Source organism: Panthera leo, chromosome F2 (genome assembly GCF_018350215.1).
Source record: "Panthera leo isolate Ple1 chromosome F2, P.leo_Ple1_pat1.1, whole genome shotgun sequence".
Taxonomy (NCBI): Eukaryota; Metazoa; Chordata; class Mammalia; order Carnivora; family Felidae; genus Panthera; species Panthera leo.
The window spans coordinates 23,542,922-23,564,433 of NC_056695.1; the positions used below are offsets into that span (position 1 = coordinate 23,542,922).

A 21,512-nucleotide genomic window follows, 5' to 3' on the forward strand; every position below is an offset into this window, starting at 1 on the left:
CAAGAAAGGAATAACACAGTAAAGAAAATCATTAATAAAACGTAATGGCAACATACTGAATGGAAGAAAATATTTGCAAATCATGTATCTGATGAAAGGTTAATAGCCAAAATACATAAAGAACTCATACAATTCAACAGCAAAAAAACAAACAATCCAATTTAAAAATGGGCAGAGGGGCACCTGGATGGCTCAGTTGGTTGGGTGATCGACTTCGGCTCAGGTCATGATCTTGCTGTTCCCAAGTTTGAGCCCCACGTCAGGCTCTGTGCTGACAGCTCAAAGCCTGAGCCTGTTTCGGATTCTGTGTCTCCCTGTCTTTCTTTCTTCCCATTCCCGGTTTGCGCTCTCTCTCTCAAAAGTAAATAAACATTAAAAAAATAATAAATAAATAAATAAACAAATAAATAAATAAAATGGGCAGAGGATCTGAATCTTTACAAAGAAGATACACAGATGAACAACAGGTACATGAAAAGATGCTCAACATCCCTAATTATCAGGGAAATGCAAATCAAAACTACAATGAGATGTCACTTCATACCTGTTAGAATGGCTATTATCAAAACGACAAGAAATGGCAAAGGGAAACATGTGCACTGTTGGTGGAAATGTAAATTTGTACAGCCACTATTTCCTTAAAAAATTGAAAACAGGGGCGCCTGGCTGGTTTGGTGGGTAGAGCACGTGACTCTTGATCTTGGGGTTGTGAGTTCAAGCCTTACATTGGGCATAGAGATTACTTTAAAAAAATTAGGGGTGCCTGGGTGGCTCTGTTGGTTAAGCACCTCACTCTTGATTTTGGCTCAGGTCATGATCCCAGTGTTGTGGGATTGAGCCCCTATGTTGGGCTCTGAGCTGAGTGTGGAGCCTGCTTGAGATTCTGTCTCGCTCCCTCCGCCCTTCTCCCCAACTTGCATGTTCTCTCTCTCTCTCTCTCTCTCTCTTAAATAAATAAATAAGGGCACATAGGTGGCTCAGTCAAACGTCTGACTCTTGGTTTTGGCTCAGGTCATGATCTCACAGTTCATGGGTTGAACCTGCTTGGGATTCTTTGTCTCCCTCTCTCTGCTCCTTCCTGCTTCTCTCTCTCCCTCTCTCTCTCTCTTTCTCTCAAAAATAAATAAATAAACATTAAAAAAATCCCTAACTAAATAAATAAAAATAAAACTAGCAGGAAGGCGATGGGCAAAATGAGTGAAGAGTGTGGGAGGTAAAGGCTTTCAGTTATGGTGTGAATAAGTCACAGAAATAAAGGCACAGCATAAGGAATATAGTCAACGGTATTGTAATAATGGTTGTGTTGTGACAGATGGTGCAGCTACGCTTACGGAGAGTGCAGCATAAAGTATAATCACTTTATACTTTAAATGCTTGTTGAACCACTATGTTATACACCTGAAAATTATGTAACATTGTATGTCAACTATATTTCAGAAAAACAACAACAACAACAAAAGGACTACCATATCATCCAGCAGCAATTCCACTTCTGGATATTCATTCAAAAGAAATGAGAACATTAATCCAAAAAGATATCTGCAGGGGTGCCTGGTTGGCTCAGTTGCTAGAGCATGTGACTCCTGTTGTTGGGGTCATGAGTTCTGACCCCACGTTGAGTATAGAACAACAACAGCAGCAACAACAACAAAATATATATATATATAAAGATACCAGAATATGCATGTTCATTACAGCATTATTTACAATAGCCAAGACATGGAAGCAGCCTAATGGATGGATAAAGAAAATGTGATACATACAATGGACTATTATTCAGCCATAAAAAAAGAACAAAATCTTGCCATTTGTGACAACATGGATGGACCTGGAAGGCATTATGCTAAGTAAAATAAGTCAGAAAGACAAATACCATGAGTTCACTTGTATGTGGTATCTAGAAAAACAACACCCAAAGAGCCAAACTCGTAGATACAGAAAACAGATTTGTGGTTGTCAGAGGTAAGTGATGGGGGCTTATTTATTTTATAACTGGAGAAATTTATACTTTTTAAAAAAATGTTTATTTATTTTTGAGAGAGAGAGATAGAGAGCAGGAGAGAGACAGAGAGGGAGGGAGACACAGAATCCAAAGCAGGCTCCAGGCTCCGAGCTGTCAGCACAGAGCCTGATGCGGGGCTCAAACCCACAAACTGTGAGATCATGACTTGAGCTAAAGTTGGACGCTGAACCGACTGAGCCACCAGGCGCCCCAGAAATTTATACTTTTCGATCACCTTCACTCATTTTGCCTACCCCCTACTTCCCTCCCCATATGGTATAATACAATATAACTTCCAGTTATAAAATAAGAAAGCCTTGGGGATGTAACATGCAGCACAGTAACTATAGTTAATACCGTATCGCATATTTGAAAGTTGCTAAGAGAACAGGTCCTTACAAGTTATCATCACAAGGAAAAAAATTTGTTACTGTGTGATGATGAATGTTAACTAGACTTACGTTGATCATTTCATAATGTATACGTATATTGGTCATACTTGTACACCTGAAAATAACACAATGTTATGTCAATTATATCTCAAGAAAAAGTTAAAAAGACATAGCCATTAGCCATGGCAGGGCTGCCTTCAAGTGCTTCCCTGCTGCCTCCCTCCCCACTCCCCAGGTGTCCATTCATTCATATTAACATTCATCCACAACCAGGGTGCCTGGGTGGCTGAGCTGGTTAAGTGTCCCACCTTTGATTTCGGCTCAGGTCATGATCTCATGGTTCGTGTGTTCAAGCCCCACTCTGGGCTCTGTGCTGAGAGCACGAAGTCTGCTTGGGATTCTCTCTCTCCCTCTCTCTCTGCCCTCCCCCCACTTGTGTTCTCCCTCTCTTTCTCTCTCTCAAAATAAATGAATAAACATTAAAAAAAAGATCTAGGGGCACCTGGTGGTTCAGTCAGTTAAGCATCCAACTTCGGCTCATGTCATGATCTCACAGTTTGTGAGTTCGAGCCCACATCAGTCTCTGTGCTGACAGCTTAGAGCCTGGAGCCTGTTTCAGATTCTGTGTCTCCTCCTCTCTCTGCCCCTCTCCCACTCCCACTCTGTCTCTCTCTCTCTCTCTCTCTCTCTCTCTCTCAAAAATAAACATTGAAAAAAAACACCTAAAACGTTGGTCTACAGTCTCACAGACTGAAATATTTTAGATTAACTCCATACACAAATTCGTATCTCTTATCTGCCATACAAACAATCCTGCAGATTTTCTCTGCCCATTAAAACCCCAACTTCATTTTCATTATGTTGGGAAACTCTTTGCCAATTCCATATGGTCCTGATGGGGTTGTGAACTCATGGTCACAGGGGCAGTCATGAGACCCAGGCCTACCAAAGTCCCCCATTACCCTGCCCTCAGTGATGATTGAGGTGTGCTACAAACTACAATCCAAAAAAGACCAAGCATAGTCAGCTCTAAGATAACCATGCAAACACTAGAGAAGAGACCTGTTTTCTTGGAGTCACTAGGCTGGGAAGATGTAACTGTCAGTGACCCTCTTCCCCACCATTTGGAGAGAATCTGCCTGTAGAATAAAGCCACACAGAAGGGAAGACGGCCCTACCTACCCTCTTTGAGCCCTGCCTCCCGCTGTTATGAAGCCACTACCACTCCAGACTCTCCTGTTTCAGAAACCAAACAGTTTTAGCTGCTTTATTTAAAACAAAAATAGCCCTAATGCAAGGCCCAGGTCCAGCTTGAAATGTGAAAGGATATTTACAAGTGTAAAACTATTCTAATCTGAAATTTCTTTTTGATGACTGGGAGATCTGTCACTGATCTCGAAACAATTCTCTCAAAACAATAAATGGGTCATGAGCCCATTTATTATTTATTCTAAATAGGAATTGTAGTTCCTCTTAATTTTTAAATTATTTCCCCTCTTTCTGCAAAAAAAAAAAAAAAATGTACATTTTGCTGTTGTTCCCTTGCTGTATTCTCCCTGACAAATGTTTATCCTCCTGATACTGAGTTACAGCTGAAAATTGCTTTGTCTTGCAACTTCCTAGACTGATGTTCGAAAGAGAAATAACATTTCTGGTAACCTAAGAAACTTGGAAGTGAGTTAAAACAGTCATCCTCAAACCTGGCTGTGTGTCAGAATCATCTGGGGGAGCTTTATTCCCCTAAAGTATGAATTCTGACTCCATTCCAAATCTTACTGGAAGGGGATTGAGTTGAATTGATTTAACACTCAGTAATGCTGTATTGAACCAAGTCATAATTTTTTCTTAAAGAGACAAAGATATAAAACAGAATCTCTTTCCTTTCGGTTACTGGAAGGCACGAATGAGCTCATGAAAGTCTCTCTTTTCTTAACTCTAGAGAACAAACTGATGGTTACCAGGGGGCTGTGGGGTGAAATAGGTGATGGGGATTAAGGAGGGCATTTGTCTGTGAAGAGCATTGGGTGATGTATGAAATTGTTGTATCACCATATTGTACACCTGGAACTAATATAACACTGTATGTTCACTATACTGAAATTAAAATAAAACAAAATAATAAAAATAAATAAATAAATAATAAATAAACAGAATGATAAAAAATAATGAAAAAAAAAATTTTAAAGACTCTTCAGCTTTGTGAATGGAGGAAACACTTTGGCCACATAAAAGTTGGAGCTAAAGAGGCAATTTCAGGGACATTGAAATGAGAATAATGGGAAACTCTGAACTTAGGCTCAGAACTTTTGTTAATCACTTATTTAGCAAATATTTACTGAGGGTTTTTTTTTTAATAATTTTTTTTTTTCTTCTTGAAAAAGAGAGCACGACCAGGAATGGGCAGAGGCAGAGGGAGAGAATTTCAAGCAGACTCCATGCCCAGCATGGCGCCCAGCGTGGGGCTTGATCTCAGAAACCCTGAGATCATGACCTGAACGGAAATCAAGAGTTGGGTGCTTAACTGACTGAGCAACCCAGACACCCCCATTTACTGAATTTTTTGCTTAACAGCCGGCCATATGCAAAAAACTGGGGGTAAAGAATTTAGAAAGCATATTTTTTACTTCAAGCTCAAAGTCAAGCAAATTTCCATGACTTAAGTAAAATTTCCAGTTGTATTGTTTTGTTCATGTCCAGTTGTATATATTGACACTCAATTCTTCCCATGAACTGCAGAAGGCAATGTTCTCCAAAAATTCTCTTCTGAAAAAGAAACTACGTTCTTATCTAGGAGTTATCACCAAAGAACTTTAATAATAATACAAAAATAACTTTAATATTACTTCTTGGGGAAAAATATGCTCAAGAAAAATGAGAATGTATTCTTTTTTTTTTTTTTAATTTTTTTTTCAACGTTTTTTATTTATTTTTGGGACAGAGAGAGACAGAGCATGAACAGGGGAGGGGCAGAGAGAGAGGGAGACACAGAATCGGAAACAGGCTCCAGGCTCCGAGCCATCCAGCCTGACGCGGGGCTCGAACTCACGGACCGCGAGATCGTGACCTGGCTGAAGTCGGACGCTTAACCGACTGCGCCACCCAGGCGCCCCGAGAATGTATTCTTTTAGTCTAAATCCGTAAGAGACTGCCTTGGGTCTATTTGACATTCCTGGTCTGGATATCAGGGTCAATTACTCCAGCCAAGATGGCCTCCTTGCCAGCCTGTTCCTGAATACAAAGAATCCAAAGTGTTAAGACAGTAGCTATAACTTGGGGTATAATGGGACTTGTGCTATGTCTCCCTGAAAAAACGGAGTCCAGGACCTATTTATTATTCCTATCAGAGACAGAGCCCCATATAGAAGTTTCTGATTGAAGTGCATATAGAAACATCCTGGAAGACAGCACCCATCTTTGCAGACAGACCATTGCCTCCAAATTGATACATCAGCTGTCCCTCCAGTATGCTGCTGTGATGCACTCTGGGGCCAGTTACCTCTGGATGGTGCATCTGGGATATGGCCGGTTGATTCCATGGTCGTGGGCCCATTCCCATACCTCCTTTGCTGTGAAGTGGGTCTCCTGCTCAGATACCACATTATTTGGAATCCATGCCTGTGGATCAGGGACTCTATAAGACACCATGTAGTGCTGCTGGCTGCTTGACTCTGCTGGCAGAAAAGGTAAACCAATACCCAGAATAAGTGTTACTCTGGTGAAAACAAAGTCTTGTCCTTTGTAGCAGTGTCCTAGGGCTGCCATAAAAAAGTGTCACAAATTGGGTAAACAAGAGAAATTGTCTCCCAGTTCTGGAGACTACAAGTCTGCAATCAAAGTGTCTGCAGAGGTGGTTCCTTCGAGGTCAGTGAGGAAAGGGCCCCTTCCAGGCCTTTCTCCCTGGCTCACAGATGACCATCCTTATGTTCGCGTTTCTTCCCTATGTCTTCACATTGTCTTCCTCCTTTGTGTGTCTCTCGGTCCAAATTTCCCCTTTCTAAAGGACATCAATCATATTGAGCTGGACCCTACTGTACTGATCTTATTTTAACTTGATTACCTTTGTAAAGACTATCTCTAAATCAGGTCATGTTCTGAAGCACTGCTGGTCAGAACTTCAACATATGAATTTAGACGGGACACAATTTAACCCATAATGTTTTTCCAGGACAAAAGGGGCCCAACGTAGTGATTTTCCCACCATTGGATTGTTGGGTGCTGGACACACACACACACACACACAAATATAAACATGATATTTATTTCTATAAATATTCTAAAGCTTTGTTCTGCAATGCAGTTAAGTTACTTGGGAAGAGTTTGATCCTCTTGAAACGTACTCTTTATGCTTTTTGAGGTGGGCACTTCTTTTTGGAGCAGTGTTTAGTCTAGGATTAATCTTTCCTCACTACTTAGGCAATACTCTTCTGAATATTCCATCCTATGCCCCATGAATGACAAGGCTTTCCACTCTGGCTGGTGGGAACACAGGCTCTTCCCAGCTTTTTGTGATCTGTGCAAGTTGCTCCTTTTGGGTGGTTCTTTCCTCAGCCTGAGTGTTTCCTCACATGCTGAAGACTTGCCGGACACCACCTGGGGCTCCCTGGCATGCTGTCTCTGCAATGGTCTCTACTCACCAGTATTTGCACCTGAGAACTCCAGCCACCCTGGGCCTCCATTGATTTCCAGCTTTGTCTCCTCAACTCAGGAAGATGGTCGGGCTCCACTTGGCTCCCCCTCTGGGCACAGCAGACTGGAAACACCGCCCTGGCAGGAAGCTCCAGCAATTGTAGGGCTCACCACATGTGTTTCTCTTCTTCCAGGGACCACTGTCCTTCCTCTCCTGATAGCCAGTGTTTTTGAAACTGTTGTTTGGTATATTTCATGTAGCTTTTTAGTTACTTCAGTTCTTTTAGTTCCTTAAATGGGTCCTTGTTACTTCATCTTGGCTAGATATAAAAGATTGTAATTTAAAATATATATACTCAATTTTGGGAAAGTGGTGGGGGACAGTATCAGAGACTTCTACTTGGCTTTACCTAACATGACGGCTTTGGCCCCCGGTAGGCAGACTCGGTATAAGGTTTACTTCAACTGTCAAATATGACAATCCCAGCCAAATATCCAGGTATGGAAGACTAACCACAGAGTGCAGACCCAGTGGACCCACTATGAACCGGAAGTTGCCAAGGACCCTATTTATTGCCTGGCTCCTCATTTGTCCCCTCCCTGATAGGGGAACCAAGAAGACATTTTAGGCCCCTTGTGTTCAACAGCCCTAGAAATGTCTGCATTTCCCCTTTCTTCACTGTATAATCATTGGAGTAAATAATATCATCTGAGTATGTACCTTTGGGGAAGAACCACGGAAATCATTATAGTATATTCTAACCATGGTGCTGCAGTGTTCTTTCGCCTGCAGTCAATGAGTCCTTGATCTAAATACTGTTTCTTGCCTAGAAACATGGCAAGATCATTGTAATTTTGCTGAGCTGACTACACAGCCTCTTGTTCAACCATTCTTGCATTTCTTCCTTTATTTATTTCAAATAAAAACTGTATATATTTAAAGTGCACAATGTGCTGTTTTGATATTTATATACATTATGAAATGATTAACATGACCAAACTGATGAACACATCCATCACCTTTTACCATTTGCGTATGCATGTGCATGTGTATGTGTGTGTGTGGTAACAACACTTGAGATCTACTATTAGCAAATTTCAAGAATATGATACACTGTTATTAACTATAATCACCATGCTGTGCATTACATCTAATTTCACTTTCTTTTAATTATATGTACTTGAGTAGTATCCTTGTTGGTTGCTTCTGTTTTGCCCCTTTGGGACTCTGTTCCAACCCTGTCCAGAACTCTCTGCAATGCAAGCCCCCTTGGCTGCAAATCTGATCTAGAGTTATTAAAATTCTGGCTTCTGGCAGTTATGTATCACCACCTGCTTTATGTTGCTTTGGGCCTCCTTCATCCCGGTTGCCAGCAACAATCCAAGTTTTGGCATAGTCTCTCCAAGGGCTTGCCCTGGCCTGCAGAGGAGACACCACTGAACTTCCTAATGATTCTACTGCCCCCTTCACCTGCACCTTAAGATGATGGCCTTGTGATCATTTGTCCTCCAGGACCTCTCATGGAATATAATGCTCTTGGGAGTCTTCTGATCTCACATAACATCCACTCCACTTCTTTTTTACTTTTATTTCTTTTATGCTCACTTCTTTTTTATTTTTATTTATTTTGAGAGAGAGAGAGAGTAAGCAGAGGAGGGGCAGAGAGAGAGGAAGACAGAATCCCAGCAGGCTCTAGGCTGCCAGCACAGAGCCCTACACAGGGCTCAAACTCACAAACCACGAGATCATAACCTAAGCTGAAATCAAGAGTCGATGCCTAACTGATTGAGCCACCCAGGCGCCCCAGCATGCTCACTTCCTTAAGTCTTTTATTCTCTTACTCTACCATATACTATAGTAATTCAAAGGAGGGCATTAAAGGCAAGTGGATCCTACTAATTGCAAAGCAGACTCCATCAAGAAGCCTGCCCATAAACAGCTGGGAACACTTCACAAGTGGATTCCCCTCAACTGGACGATGGACACCCCCCACACTCCACATACCTCACCCGTGATCTCCTCCGTGCTGTAGCTGGGTCTCCATGCACACTTCCAATGGTGGTAAGAGAAAACTTTGTAAGATGGCTAGTGAGCACACACAGAAAGCTGGCCTGAATCTGTTGGCCAGGGAGACACCACAAACTAGAGCTTGAGCTCCAACTTAGGGCAAACAAAAGAAATGCTGTCAGCACTGTCAGCATGGTGTGTTGCAGGATTGAGAGAGGGCATAAAAGCTTAAGGATTGAGAGAGGGCATAGAAGCTTAAGAATTCTGCCACAAGTCAGATCCAGAAGCACGGAGCAGATGTATCTATAAAAGATCTGACAAAGCCTTAGAATTCCTAGCAGGGCTGATGGAAGGTATTTCTCTCCCAAAGAAAGTAAAGATTACAGGAAATGACTGTCACTTCAAATGCAAAGATGACAATGCAAAACTTAAAGGAGAATAAAAAACCAAGGAAACAAGTCACCACCAAAGGATCACAAGAATCTTCTAGTTACTGGTCCCCAAGAATTGGAGATCTGCAACTTACCTGACTTAAGGACTTAAAATAGTTATTTTAGGGGCACCTGAGTGGCTCATTTGGTTGAGTGTCCAACTCTTCATTTTGGCTCAGGTCATGATCTTGCAGTTCATGAGATCCAGCCCCATGTCAGGCTCTGTGCTGACAGTGAAGGGCCTGGTTGGGATTCTCTCTCTCAAAATAAAATATTTAAAAGAAAATAAGATAGTTGTTTTATTTATTTATTTATTTATTTATTTATTTATTTATTTATTTATTTATTTATATGTTTATTTTGAGAGGGAGAGGGAGAGAGAGAATCCCAAGCAGGCTCTGCACTGTCAGCGCAGAGGAGTTCTCGAACCCTGAGACCATGACCTGAGCCAATATCAAGAGTTGGATGCTTAACCCACTGAGCCACCCAGGCACCCCTACAACAGTTGTTTTAAAGAAGCTCAGGGGCACTTGTGTCTTCTTTATGCATCCGATTTCAGTTCAGGTCTGACTTCAGCTCAGGTCCGATTTGGCTCAGGTCATGATCTCACTGTTCCTGGGTTCAAGTCCCACATCAGGCTCTGTGCTGTCAATACAGAGCCCACTTTGGTTCCTCTGTCCTCCTCTCTCTCTACCCCTTCTCCATTTGTGCTCTCTGGCTCTCTCAAAAATAAATAAACATTTAAGAAAATAAATAAATAAAGAAGCTCAATGAGCTACAAGAAAATATAGAAAAACAATTGCACAAAATCAGGAAAACTATACATGAACAAAATGAGAACTTTTACAAAAACAGAAATCATTAAAAAGAACCAAATAGAAACTCTGGAGCTGAAAAATACAACAAATGAAATGAAAAAAAAAATGCAGTGGATCAAGTAGAAGAAATAATCTGTGAGTTAGGAGATAGGAACGTTGAAATTACATAGTCTTGAGAAAAAAGGAAAGAATGAAAAAAGTGAAGAAATCCCACGTGATCTATTGGATACAATAGAAAGAAATGATTTGTGAATTATTGGAATCCCAGAAGGAGAAGAGAGGGAAAAGGGTTAGAAGCGAATCTAAAGAAACAATGACTGAGAACTTCCTAAATCTAAGAAGAGATTTGTATATCCAAGTTCATGAAACTCATAGGTCAGCAAAAAACTCAACTTAAAGAGATCTTCTTCAAGACACATTATAATAAAACTGTTAAAAATAAAAGACGGAAGAGAGAATCTTAAAAAGCAGTGAGAGGAAAGAAGCTTCTAATTTACAAGAGAACCACCATAAGGCTATAATCAGATTTCTCAGCAGGAAACTTAACAGGCAGGAGAGAGTGGGATAATATATTCAAAGTGCTGAAAGAAAGAAAAAAAAAACTATCAACAGGGAATAGTTTAGCTGGCAAAGTGGTCTTTCAGAAATGAAGGAGAGATAAAGGACCTTCCCAGACAAAGAAAAGCTGAGAGTTCACCACCACGAGACCTGCTTTACAAAAACTGCTGAAAGGAGTTCTTCAAGCTGAAATAAAAAGATACTAATTAGTAATATGAAGACATATGAAAATATACAACATACTGGTAAAGGTAAGTATATAGTCAAATGCAGAATACCTAATACTGTAATATGATGGTGTGTTAACCACTTATCTCTAGGATAGAGGTTAAAGGACAAGAGTATTAAAAATACCTATAGGTACAATAATTTGTTAATAAATACACAATACAAGAAGATAAATTCTGACACCAAAAACAAAAGGGGGAAAGTAAAAGCGTGGAGTACTTTTACATGATTGAAGTTAAATTGTCACCAGCCTAAAACAGACTATAGTATCTATAAGGTATTTTACATAAGTTCATGGTAACCACAAAGCAAAAACCTACGGTAGATTCACAAAAGATAAAGAGAATGGAATCAAAGCATACCACTATGGAAAATCATCAATTCACAAAGGCATCAAGAGAGGGAGAAAGAAATAAGGAAACTACAAAACAGCTAGAAAACAATAAGATTGCATTAGTAAGTCTTTACATATCAATAATTATTATGAATGTAAATGGATTAAATTTTCCAATCAAAAGATAGAGTGTATTTAAATACATTAAAAAAAAAGACTCAACTACAAAAGGTCAAGTACAAAAAAGGGGTGCTTGGGTGGGTAGCTCAGTCGGTTAAGCATCTGACTTTTGGTTTTGGCTCAGGTTATGATCTCATGGTTTTTGGTTCAAACCCCACCTCAGGCTCTGCACTGACAGTGCTGAGCTTGCTTGGGATTCTCTCTCTCCCTCTCTCTGCACCTCCCCTGCTTGCTCACTCTCTCTCTCAAAATAAATCAATAAATATTTTTAAAAAAAGGTTCACTTCAGCTTTACAGACACACAGAGGCTCAAAGAGAGAGAAAAAGATATTCCATGCCAATGGAAACCAGAAGTGATCAGAGTAGCTGCTACACTTTTATCAGACAAAATAGACTTTACATCAAAAACTGTAACAAGAGACAAAGAGGGCCATTACATAATGATAAAGAGGTGAATTTATCAAAAGGATATAATTGTAAATATATATGCACCCAACATCATAGCACCTAAATTTACGAAACAAATAATAACAGATCTGAAGGGAGAAATACATGGCAATATGATAATGGTATGGGACCTCAATATCCCACACTTCCAACAATGGGATCATCCAGACAGAAAATCAACACAGAAACAGATTTGAATCATACTTTAAATCAAATGGAGGGTGAGCCTGACTGGCTCAGTCGGTAAAGCAATTCTTGATCTTGGGGTCATGAGTTCAAGCCTCAAATTGGGCAAAGAGTTAACTTAAAGAAAAAAAAAAGCATTAAATCAAATAGACCTAAAAGTCTATTTTTTTTAAGTTTATTTATTTTGAGAGTGAGAGAGAGTGGGGTAGGGGCAGAGAGAGGGAGAGAGAATTCCAAGTAGGTTCCAAACTCTCAGTGCAGAGCTGGATGTGGGGCTCGAACTCATGAACTGTGAGATCATGACTTGAGCCAAAATTAAGAGTTGAATGCTCAACCAACTGTGCCACCCCAATGCCCCCTAACAGTCTATTGTACAGAACATTCCACCCAATAGCAGAATATATATTCTTGCCAAGCACATAAGGAACATTCTCCAGAATAGATCCTATGACAGATCATAAAATAAGTCTTAACAAATTTGAGAATGAAATAATGCAAAGTATATTTTCTGATCATAATAGTATAAGACTAGAAATCAATAACAGGAGGAAAACTGGAAAATTCACAAAAATGTGGAAATTATGCAACATACTCCTGAATAATCTGATGGATCAAAAAAGAAGTCAAAAAGAAATAAATATTTTGAAACAATGAAAATGGAAAGAAACACAATGTACCAAACCTTATATAATACAGCAAAAGTAGTTTTAAAAGGGAACTTTATAGTGATAAACATGTATGTTCAGAAAAAAGATCTCAAATAAAACATCCAAGTTACACCTCAAAGAACTAGAAAAAGAGGTACAAACTAACCACAAAGTTAGCAAAAGGGAGGAAATCATGAAGACTTGAGCAGAAATTAACAAGATAGAGACCAGAAAAATAATAGGAAAAAAATCAGTGAAAGTAAGAGCTGATGTTTTGAAAAGAAAAGAAAAGAAAAGGAAAGGAAAGGAAAGGAAAGAAAAAAGAAAAGAAAAACCTTTAAGCTAGACTAAGAAAAAAGAGAGAAGACTTAAAATAAAACCAGACATGGAAGAAGAGACATTATAACTGATGAAACAGAAATATAAAGGACCATAAGAGACTGCTATTAACAACTGTAGGCCGACAAATAGGATAAATTAAAGAAATGGATACATTCCTAGAAACATACAACCTATCAAGACTAACCCATGAAGAAATAGAAAATCCAAACATACTAATAATGAGTAAGGACACTGAATCAGTAACCAAAAATTTCCCAATAATGAAAAGCCCAGGACCAGATAGTTTCTCTGGTGAAGCCTATTGAACATTTAAAGAAGAATTAATGCCAATGCTTCTTAAACTCTTCCCAAAAAATCTATGGGCAAGCATTATCTAGATACCAAAACCAGGTAAGGACACTACAAGAAATAAAACTTCAGGCCAATATCACTGATGAACATAGATGTAAAAATTCTCAACAACATATTAACAAACCAGATTCAACAGCACATGAAAAGGATCACACACCATGATCAAATAGGATTCACCCTTTGGATGCAAAGACAGTTCAACATATGCAAATTGATAAATGTAGTACACCACATTAATAGAATGAAAGATCAAAATAGAGAGAAAGCATTTGATAAAATATATCTTTTCATTACAAAAACTATCATAAATTGGAGTAGAAGGAATGTACATCAACATAGTAAGAACCACATATTATGTCAATATGTCACAATTAATGTCATATTCAGTGGTGAAAGGTGGAAAACTTTTCCTCTAAGACCAGGAACAAGACAAGTATGCCTACTCACCACTCCTATTCAACACAGCACAGGAAGTCCTAGCCAGAGCAATCAGGTAAGAAAAAGAAATAAAGGGCATTCAAATTGAAAAGGAAATGGTAAAATTATCTTTGCAGGTAATACGATCTTATACATAGAAAATTCTAAAGACTCCACCAAAAAACTTAACTAATCAACAAATTCAGTAAAGGTACAGGATCCAAAATCAAGAAATCAGCTGCATTTCCATATACTAATAACAAATATCTGAAAAAGAAATAAAGCAACTCTATTCATAATATAAAAAGCAATAAAATACTTAAGAATGAGGAACTAGATACAGATTTTTCTAAAGAAGACATACAAATGGACAACAGGTACATGAAAAGATGCTTAACATCACTAACCTTCAGGGAAACACAAAACAAAAACATGAGAAATCATCTTGCACTGTTAGAATGGCTATTATTGAAAAGACAAGAGATAACAAGTGTTGGCGAGGATGTGGAGAAAAGGGAACTCTTGTGCACTGTTAGTGGGAATGTAAATTGGTACAGCCATCATGGAAAACAGAACAGTGGTTCCTTAAAGAATTAAAAAATAGAATTACCATATGATCCAGCAATCCCACTTCTGGGTATGTATCCAAAGGAAATGAAATCAGGATCTCAAGGAGTATCTGCATTCCCGTGTTCCACGCAGCATTATTCACAATCACGAGATATGGAAAAAACCTAAGCGTCCATTATCTATAGACAAAGGGATAAAGAAGTTGTGATGTATGTAAAATGGAATCTTTTTCAGCCACAGCAAAGAAGGAGATCTTGCCACTTGTGTCAACTGGCATGGCCCTTGAGGACATGATGCTAAGTGAAGTAAGTCAGAGAGAAAGAGAGAAATACTCCATGGTATCACTAATATGTGGAATCTAAAAAGGCCAAACTCATAGAAACAGAAAGTTACCAGCGGCTGGAGGTGGGAGAAATGGGGAGATGTTAGTCAAAGGGTACGAACTTCCAGTTATAAGATGAATATGTTCTGGGATTTGATGTACATTGGGATCTAATGATTACAGTTAATAATATTGTGTTATATACTTGAAAGTTGCTAAGAGTTAGATCTTAAATATTCTCACCACAAAAAAGAAATGGTCGTTATATGAGGTGATGGAAATGTTAATAACCCTATTGTGCTAATCATTTCACAATATGTATCAAATCATTATACACTGGGTACCTGGGTGCCTGGGTGCTTCAGTCGGTTGAACGTCCGACTTCAGCTCAGGTCATGATCTCACGGTTCGGGAGTTTGAGCCCTGCGTCAGGCTCTGTGCTGATAGCTGAGAGCCTGCTTCGGATTCTGTGTGTGTGTGTCTTTCTCTCTGCCCCTCCCCCACGCACAGTCTGTCTCTCTCTCAAAAATAAACATTAAAAAGAATTTCTAAATAAAAAGTCATTACATTGTAATGATTTGTGTTTTAAAATTTTAAAGTTTTTGTGGGTTTTTTTTGTGTCTATATTTCACACAATTTTAAAAAAAAAAAAAAAAATTCTTTTAAGTAGGCTTCATGCCCAGTGTGGAGCCCAATGCAGGGCTTGAACTCATGACACTGAGATCAAGACCTGAGCTGACATCAAGAGTCGGACACTTAATTGACTGAGCCACCCAGGTGCCCCTACATTGTACACCTTAAATTATTTTTTTTAATTTTTTTTTAATGTTTATTTATTTTTGAGACAGAGAGACACAGAGCATGAATGGGGGAGGGTCAGAGAGAGAGGGAGACACAGAATCCGAAACAGGCTCCAGGCTCTGAGCCGTCAGCACAGAGCCCGACGCGGGGCTTGAACTCACGGAGTGTGAGATCATGACCTGAGCCGAAGTCGGACGCTTAACCGACTGAGCCACCCAGGTGCCCCTGTACACCTTAAATTTATGTTATATGCCAATTGTATCTCAATAATACTGGGGGGAAATTTTTTTTTTTTTTAAAGGGATAGTTCTTTTCCTCCATTATGAGACTCCACATGTTCCAGGTAGATTTTATTATTTCTTTTTTTTCTTTTTAAGTTTATGTATTTATTTTAAGAGAGACAGAGAACAAGCTGGGCAGGGGCAGGCGGAGAGGGGGACAAAGAATCCAAAGCAGGCTCTGTGCTGACAGCAGAGAGTCTAATGCGGGCTTGAACCATGAACTATGAGCCAAAGTCGGATGCTTAACTGACTGAGCCACCCATTCATCCCGACTTTATTGTTTCTTAAACCTGCTTATGCATGGGGCAGCTAGAAGAGGTGGGGGCAGAGTCTAAGAAGGATCCCTGATGGGTCCTCTCACTGGAGGGTATTCTAGCTCTTAATATGGAGGGTGGGTCTCTCTATGGGCTCTAACATTACAGAGGAGTCAGGGACCCACAGTCTCTGGAGTCCCACACCCAGATGTCTCTATCTCATGTGTCAGGGTCTCCGGTTGCCCAATTGGGACCCTGACCTTCCCATAACAGACCGGCCCAGCTGAGCATCCAAATATTTTTGAAGCTCAAAGCTCTTTCATTTTTATTTTTTTTCAAAGATTTTATTTTAAGCAATCTCTACACCCAACATGGGGCTTGAACTCACAACCCCGAGATCAAGAGTCACATGTTCCACTTACTGAGCTGGCCACGCGCCCCTCAAGCCTCTTTTAAATTTTATTTTTATTTTTTTAAAAATGTTTTTATGTTTATTTTTGAGGGGGGGAGGGGCAGAGGGAGAAGGAAACACAGAATCTGAAGCAGGCTCCAGGCTTGCCTGACACGGGGCTCAAACCCACACACCGTGAGATCATGACCTGAGCCGAAGTCAGAGGCTTAACTGACCGAGGCACCCAGGCGCCCTCCTCAAGGATCTTTTAAATGCTGACTCTGGTCTTGAGCTTTTCCTGCTCTCCCACTGCAGGAGGTAAGACCTTCTTTGGCAGTTCCCAAAGAGGCCCTCTTGTGTTCAGAAGTAGTTTTCAATTGTCATCTGCCCTCAACTTTGCATCATCCCTCTCTAGGTGATGCTATGGATTCAATTGTTCATCTTGTCCCCTCCCAATTCATATGTGGAAGTCCTAACCCCTAATGTGATGGTATTTGGAGACGGAGCCTTTGAGAGATGATTAGGTTTAGATGAGATTATGACAGTAGGGCCCGCATGAAAGGATTAGTGCCCTTGTAAGAGCCAGTTCCTGCTTGCATTCTCTGAGTGCTGTGAGAATACCTTTCCGTTGTTTTAGCCACTCATGTATGAGATTTTGTTACTGTGGCCCAAGCAGACTAAGACAGAGGATAATACAATTTATTAACAATCACCCAATTTCATTGTCCTTGTATTCATTGTTCCCCCATATTTTCCAAATGCTTGAACCATTGTACTTACTGTCCAAGGCGGTCCCCTCCAATGGAGCATTCTTCCAAATCATCACTTGTGTAAATTTTAGCAACTGGGCCACATAATACCTGTGGCAGGGCCTATCTATGTCCCAAATGCCACCTGGGATGGGGTCCTCATTGTCAGGGAGACAACGAGTGTGACTAGGCCTCAAAACTCCATCTCATCAACCTTCTTCTTGACCACACTCAGTGCCAACTCTGTTGATTCTGGTGGCCCAGAATCAGCACTAGAGTTTGGAGGGCATTGGGGTTTCTTGTGGTAAAGAGTATGTGTAATGTTTGTGAAAGATAAAAAAGGATCAGGGTGGGCATCTGGCTGGCTCAGTTAGTAGAGCATGCAACTCGATCTTGGGGTCATGATTTCGAGCCCCATGTTGGGGGGTAGTTTACTTAAAAAAAAAAAAAAAAAAGATCAGGCTATGAAAACCAAACCATGGTGTAGATCTGAAACCTGTGAAGGGAAAGGGGGGAGGAAGCAGATGTGGGTAGGTGGAGCGTCAGACTGAGATGCAAATCTGCCAAGATCTCGCTGATCTAATGGGAAGCTCTAGACCAAGGATTATCTATTGGAGAAGTCCCACACTGGGCAGCAATGGCCAGGCCATGTTATTGGCTGGGGGCTGCTTGGGAAAAGTGTGATTTGGGCTCTATCTGAGGCAGACGCTGAAGGGCTACCCTTGGAGAAACCAACCAGCTAACTGCACTGCTTGCAGCTGACCAGCAAGTAATTTCATGAAGGGAGATCCTACACTCCCACAGCAGCCACGCTCACCTTGTGGTCACTGGAGACAGAAAGAGGCAGATGGACAGACAGACAGACAGACTGGAATGTGTTCATTTCAACAGATCAGAAATCACAAAACAATATGTAGAATTCAGTTATTCAAAATAGAAACCAAACGAACGACCATTTGGAATCAACATAAATTCACCAAGAATGAGTTTCACCAGAATAACCAGCATCTTTCTTTGCTAAACTATATAGAAATATGGCCTGAGAGATAATAGTTTGACACTTGGTAGAAAAAATAGCAGATTGTAGTTAAATAGTTTAAATAACACACTGAGCTGCAGATAACATGCTGTAGGCTCATGTCCTTATTGGCTTTGTTAAATTCTGAAAAGGTGTAGAAATGCTTTGAGGTGGTACTGAAAAAGAGGGAGAGAGAATAGGGTACACAATGGAATAAAAAACCAAAAAAGCACAAGGCTAAATAGCATGGCAGAACTAGACAAAGTAAAATCTCATGGGAATAAGTAATACTTTTACTCATGGGAAAAGTAATACTTTACATGGGACCCCCTCTCCCCACAAACAAACAAACAAACAAGCAAAAACAACCCTGTCAGAAAAGTGTATTTCATTTACATGAAATACAGTCAAGTGTGCCTCTGGCGTACCTCCAAGGAACTCCTAAAGCTCTGAGAAACAGCTTGAAGATCCCTGACCTGAACCAGAGAGCAAATTCCATTCTTTTTTGTAGGTCAAACTGTTTGAAGTAGTAAGATCAGTTCTGGCTATCACACTCTAAAGCATCTGTGAAAATCTTGGTGCTACAAAAGAATAATGAAAGGATTTAAAAATGTATCGGGTAAAAAACCAGCGAGGGAGATATTCTCCTGGAAAAAAAAAAGATGTGTTCTAAACATCTGGAAATATCTGGAGAAGGGACAAGGACTTATTCCATGTGTCTCCACAAGGCAGAACTAGGGGAAAAAAAGATGGGAGAGTGTGTGATTAGTTTCCTAGAGCCGTCGTAGCAAACGACCATAAACTGGATGGTTTAAAACAACAGACATTTATTCTCTCACAGTTCTGGAGTGAGAAGTCCAACATCAGGTATCAGCAGGATCATACTCTCCAAAGGCTCTGGGGAAGAATCCGTCCTTGCCTCCTCCAGTTCCTGGTGGTTCCCGGCAATCCTTGGTGTTCCTTGGCTTGTAGATGTATCACAGCATGGATACGTGGTGTTCTCCCAAGTGCCTGTGTCTCAGTGTCTTCTCCAATTTGTAGGACACCACTCATATTGAATTAAGGTCCACCCTACTCCATCCAGTATGACTTCACTTTAACTAATTACAGCTTTGACAACTCCATTTCCAGATACCGTCACATTCTGAGCTACTGGGAGTTAGGACTTCAACATATATTTTTTAGGGAGACACACTTCAATCTAGAATAAATCGTATAAGCAGACTTCAGTTTGAAAGAAATAACTTTCTAATGATAAGATTTGCTGAAACGTGCAGTAATTTTCTGAGTTAATTCCTGTCAGTGAAGGTGTCAGGGGTGATTCACTTCAAAGATGCTGAGAAGTAACTAATTCATTGGGTAGGTTATTAGACTAGAAAATATTAAATTTTTCAGCTGTTGGTCAATAGGCAAATAAGCTCATGAACTAAGTGAGATTACATCACTCTTTCATTAACGTTGCCACCTAAAAACTTCAACTCACATCTCCACTCACTAATTCACTAGGTAAGTTACTGTATTTGCTGCTACAAGGAAGCACAAACATATCCTCTCCCCCAAACCTGCTCCCCTCCTTGTGTATTGGTGAAAGTCATCAGCCTCTCTGTTCAATTGTCTAAGCCAAAAGTATGGGGGTTCATGTTAAGTATAGGCATACTGACTTAGAGCATGGATTTTGAAGTCAGTCAGACTCAGGATTAAATTCCAGCTCCATCACTTTTGACCTATAATTTTGGGCAAGTTGATTATGGTTGAATTGCCCACTTTCTTATACTCCACTTCAGGCCTTTATCATCCTTTGCCTTTATTGCTTAAAACCTCCTAATTCTGTTTGAGGTAGAACATTCAGTAAAGTATTAATATATAAAGTGTGGAATTAAATTTTTTTAAATTTTATTTTAGGGAGAGCGTGGATGAGCAGGGGAGAGGGGCAAAAGGGAGAAAGAGAGAATCTTAAGCAAGCTTCACGCTCAGTGCAGAGCCTGACACGGGGCTCAATCCTACAACCCTGGGATCATGACCTGAACCAAAATCAAGAGTTGGAGGCTCAACCAACTGAGCCACCAAGGTGCCCCTAAATTGTGGAATTTAATGAGTTTTCATATACATATAAATCTGGGAAAACAAGATAATCAAGTATCCATCACCTCCAAAAGTTTGTTCCCACCACCCCATATCTTCAGGCAAATACTTCTGACTTTTGTCACTATGAATTTGGATTTTATATAGATAAAACCATACAGGGTACTTTTTGCATGGGTACTTTCACTCAGCATAATAGACATTTATCAATGTTGTTGCATATATTAATAGTTCATTCCTGTTTTACTGCTGAGTAGCAGTCCAATGTATGGATATCTCACATTGGCCATCCAATCACCTACTAAGGGACATTTAGGATGTTTCCAGTTTGGGTATTTTACAAACTTGATACAAACCTTTATACACAGTTTTTGTGTAGACATAGTCTTTTTCTCTTGGGTAAATACCTACGAGCGAAATGGCTGACTTGTATAGTATAGGTACGTGTTTAACTTTTTAAAGAAGCTCTCAAACAGTTTTCCAAAGTACTTACACATTCTACATCGCCATCAGTAGTGTCGGAAAGTTCCCATTACTCCATGTCCTTGCCAAAACTTGGTACGGACAGTGCAGTGATGGTGCGGTGGTATCTTGTGGTTTTCACCTGTTATTCCCCCTAATGATTGATACTCAGCAGTTTTTCAGTTACTTATTTGCCGTCTCTGTATTTTCTTCAGTCAAGAATAGTTCAGGTAAAAAAAAAAAAAATCATAAAACTTGCCCATTTTTAAATTGAGTTATTTTGCTTCTGGTTATTAAACCCTAAGATTTAAAAAAAAAATCTAAATTCAAGTGCTTTATTGGGTTATATACTTTGCACATATATTGTGCAGTCTTTACAATGTCTTTTTAAAAGCCTAAATCCTAAATTTTGTTGAGCCCAATTTATCAATTGTTTTTAGTAATTTGTTTCATAGCTAAGAAATCTTTGCCACATCCAAGATCTTAGAGCTTCTGTTTTCTTGAAATTTTATAGTTTTACTCGTGAAGTGTATGATTCATTTTGGGCTAATTTTTGTATAGAAGATTTTTATTTTTGTTTTTTTACAAATAGCTTTCCAAATGTTCTAGTACCAT

At 39.8% G+C, this 21,512-nt stretch overlaps 1 long non-coding RNA gene across 1 annotated transcript; it reads right to left on the minus strand.

The window, feature by feature from the left end:
- Nucleotides 1–5,443: 5,443 nt before the first annotated feature.
- Nucleotides 5,444–20,293, minus strand: LOC122210875. Its single transcript, XR_006198336.1, has 3 exons — nt 19,193–20,293; nt 14,578–14,716; nt 5,444–7,340 (listed from the first exon to the last, which is right to left on the minus strand). It is a non-coding gene; the product is annotated as an uncharacterized LOC122210875 (long non-coding RNA).
- Nucleotides 20,294–21,512: the final 1,219 nt, after the last annotated feature.